Here is a 4426-nt window from a genome sequence, read left to right on the forward strand (position 1 = left end):
ACTGCGTTACATCTTTCGGTGGTCTTTAGGAGAGGACATGAATTAGCGAATACAAAATACCGGATGCCATTTAAAAAAAGTCATACCGCTGTTCATATCTCTGTAAAAAAGCAAAGCTACAACGAAGGCAATGTTGCTGACTGATATCTCCCTGACGGCTAAAGAACATTTTCTTGAACTATTTTGTAATTTGCATCTGGACAAACAGTTATTTAGGGCTGGGGGGGGGGGGGCGGGGTTCAAGATAAATGAGACACTCTGTATATTACTTAACTTACTACAATACAATACGACATTCGAACTTCCATCAGGCAAAATTAATTCTTACGTCAGAATTAAAAATAAAAGCAAGTTGAAATTGTTTGAAGAACTTCCAGCATGCTGGAGTAGCTTCTGTTAATCAGCAGAACGAAAAGCCAGTCCAAGTTGTAAATTTTTACTTTTTAATTTACAACCTACATTGGTTATTCGTTCTATTGAATCTGTTTTATTAGAAACGTACAAAATGCAAAATCATAATGTATGAAAACTAATACAGTTTAATAAGGAACTTCAATAAGGTACAGTCTAAGGAACACAATTTACGAGAAAATAGAGTCATAAATGGGTTGATATAATGTGGAAATAATTTTCCGGAGAAAAGGGATTCAGTACGAACTTTCTTATTAGCAGAAATTCTATTTTCCGTCTACGCTGCAGCGCACGGAGTTTTCGTAATATTTATAGCAGCTGTAATCGTTAAAACAATGTCTGTTCCTTCAGAAAGACGTGCATGTCTGAAGAACATTGTAATGTGACATACAGGCATTTGATAATGTCAGACACTGTAATAAAAAAAGTATTCAAAGGTGTGTGAAATCTTATGGGACTTAACTGCTAAGGTCATCAGTCCCTAAGCTTACACAGTACTTAACCTAAATTATCCTAAGGGCAAACACACACACCCATGTCCGAGGGAGGACTCGAACCTCCGCCGGGACCAGCCGCACAGTCCATGACTGCAGCGTCTTAGACCGCTCGACACTGTAATAATCAATGATTTTCGAAATTATGCTCAACGTACATTATACATGAATAGTGTCACAACTCAGAAAGTGCTGCCCTTGTTGATTGTCCCATGCACACTGGCCAGCAGCAACGCTGAAGCTACGCTGCTCTTGCTGTGGCGATCCATTAAGTCATGTTGCGGCACTTCAAAAAAAATTTTATTCTTTGTGGTACTCTTTTTGCGTGGTTGCGATACATCTATTTTTGGTTCCTTCATTTGCTTACAGGCAGAATGAGAGATTTTCGTATTGGTGGCTGAAAGAGTCGGCACTCACGCGACGTGCAGCGACTGGAGACGTGAACCCGGATCCCGGAATTCGTGAGCACAGCCATAGCGTATGCCGCGAGCCGGCGCGCCATTCGGCCGGCCGCGAGTAATTCGTGCGCACTCACGACCCGGCGGCCCGTTTATATGCCGCGGCGCGGACCGCCACGGCGCGCGCCCGCGTGTCGTGACAGGTAGGCGGCTACGTCACTCTGCTGCGCTGGGCGAAGCGGCAGTAAAACCACTGTCAACAGCCTCCTCTGTTTCTCGGTACACCGACAGGCAAGTCGCACTGAAGCGGAGTACAAACAGCAGTTTATCACCACGTGAATTGCGCAAGACGACTGCTTAGCGGACATTTAGAGAGATGCGTGCAGTCTCAATAAAAGTACGTAACATTTTGACAGACTTCCCTAAGGTTGCTACTACTCCTTGGTCCCGCTGATGGAGATGATGCAGCATTATACACAGATGTGAAAACACCCGTCTACAAGTGAAGAAGAGAAATTTAAAGTCAAGTACCAGAGCGTCATATAGTGCAGCTACTCACAGAGGTCCAATGTGGGCTATAATTGTGGTATGGCAGCGAAACTTTGTGCCAACCGCCTTGCCGCAGTGGTAACACCGGTTCCCGTCAGATCACCAAAGTTAAGCGCTGTCGGGCTGGGCTAGCACTTGGATGGGTGACCGTCCGGCCTGCCGAGCGCTGTTGGAAAGCGGGGTGAACTCAGCCCTTGTGAGGCAAACTGAGGAGCTACTTGATTGTGAAGTAGCGGCTCCGGTCTCGGAAACTGACATACGGCCGGGAGAGCGGTGTGTTGACCACATGCCCCTCCATATCCGCATCCAGTGACGCCTGTGGGCTGAGGATGATACGGCGGCCAGTCGGTACCGTTGGACCTTCATGGCCTGTACAGGAGGTTTTCTTTTTTTTCTTTTTTTTTTTTTTTTTTTAAGCGAAGCTTGGTAGATATGTTAATGCGTTAATGTGGAACCGACAGAGCGAGGTGGCGCAGTGGTTAACACACTCGACTCGCATTCGGGAGGAAAACGGTTCAAACCCGCGTCCGGCCACCTCGATTTAGATTTTCCATGATTTCCCCCTTTGGAAGGGCACGGTCGATTTTCTTCCCCATCCTTCCCTAACCCGATGTGACCGATAACCTCGCTCTTTGCTCCCCTCCTTCTAATCAAGCAACCAAGCAAGCGGAAGCGACTTACGCTGTAAAAAAATTAGTTCCAGTTATGGCCACTAGATACAAATCTGCCGCTGTGCAGCAAAAACGTCGGCATCTCCTGTGCTCATATTGAACAAACTGTGTAATCGTATTTAATAATAAAATGATGATTCCCTTCTCACTAGTTTGATCTTTTATGCCACGTACCATTTGTAATCCATTACATATAGAAACATTTCTATACGTCGTTCTTACATTCACAGCGCCAGATTTGCACCTGGTGGCCAAAATTGGAAATAATTCTCTTCCAGCGTTAATCGGTTCCGCAATTACGCATTAGAATATCTACAAAGTTTAGCTCCCTTACAATAATTATAGTTCACACTGGAGGTCTGTGAGTAGCTGCACTTTAATTATAACCACCCTGTAGTACGAGATATGTGGGAAAGAGGCTGCGGGGGGGGGGGGGAGTGATATGTTATTTACATTGAGCCATTTTAGAAACTGACATCTTGGAGTCAACTCGTTATTTTCGAATGTAAAGTTCGTTATGTGCCGTAAGAAACAGATACAAAATTACACTGGAAAACATTGGTGCCTTTCATTTTAGCACAGCTTTAACCATTATCGAATTCTCTACAGAAGAAGGCAAACACTGGCAAAACGACACAAAGGCTATAGGATGTGCTCGACGTGTTGTCCAGTTCGATGTAAGTTTGTTGCTATCTAAATTTGTTTCAATGGGACATCCACAAATGTTCTGTAAATTGTTCTTGATTGTAAATACAGCTACATTTGCATTAATTTTTATTACAGAAGTGTTTACACAACCGCGTTTAGGGGCCTCACCCCACTTTCACGCAGTGGTTAGACACTGGACTCGCATTCGCGAGGACGACGGCCATCCTGATTTAGGTTTTCCGTGATTTCCCTAAATCGCTCCAGGCAAATGCCGGGATGGTTCCTTTCAAAGGGCACGGCCGTCTTCCTTCCCCGTCCTTCCCTAATCCGATGAGACCGATGACCTCGCTGTCTCGTCTCCTTCCCCAAAACAACCCCCAACCTCACTTTCACGTGTCACAAAAATCAATCCATGCAGATTCACAGCCTTTTGACTTAGTCTGAATATTTGCATTTTGGACTGATTTTTACGGCACCCGAATATGGAGCCGAGACCCTAAAACCGGGTTGTGTATAAAACGTAATACAACTGTAGTGTCATTTTGACTCATGAGCAATTGTTGTTATCTGCTTCACATACACCATCAAAATCGTCAATAATCGTGTCCCTGAAATGTGCAAGATTTCTCATCTTCACAGCACACATGTTCCCTTGCAAAGGAATTAAACAAAATTAAATTTGGGAAACTTGGGGACCACTCTATGGGACCTCCAGGACCTATCCATCTCTGGGGAATCCGGATATTTAGGTATGTCCAGACAGCTACCCCTAACGAGGTGGGTCACCATCGTGCTAAAAGAACAACTGGATATTTCCCGTCATCAGACAGCAGCGACGACTCCACATCTTCGTTTGACAATTGCAGATAACGGGCTGCTGTTTGTGTGACATGATGAAGAAGGACGCTACAGTACGAGAATCCCATATTCCACAAAAAAACATAATTTCCGATGTGTCACCTACATTCGATCGATCCACTCAATAAAGGCTGAGATCTGAGCAGTATCTGTGGTTCTATTTACCTCTCCGTTCGCCAAGTCTGTGCAAACAACGGTCGGACCGCTCAGCCAATCGTTCAGTTCCTTGGCGACATAAATCTTCTCCACAGTAATGGAATCATTCGAAAAATGCGGTGTGAACGTCCTCATCGTCGGAAGATCTGCGAATGCTGTGAATCATTTCCTCGATGGCATGGCGCTAGTCAACAACTCCAGTAGTCAATGTCAATGGCCTTCCTTCCTAATCATCATCACC

At 44.9% G+C, this 4426-nt stretch overlaps 1 pseudogene; it reads left to right on the top strand.

The window, feature by feature from the left end:
- The first annotated feature begins 1909 nt into the window (after positions 1-1909).
- LOC126208531 (5S ribosomal RNA) lies at positions 1910-2027 on the top strand (annotated as a pseudogene).
- The last annotated feature ends 2399 nt before the right edge of the window (positions 2028-4426 follow it).

Source organism: Schistocerca nitens, chromosome 1 (genome assembly GCF_023898315.1).
Source record: "Schistocerca nitens isolate TAMUIC-IGC-003100 chromosome 1, iqSchNite1.1, whole genome shotgun sequence".
In the NCBI taxonomy this organism is placed as follows: domain Eukaryota; kingdom Metazoa; phylum Arthropoda; class Insecta; order Orthoptera; family Acrididae; genus Schistocerca; species Schistocerca nitens.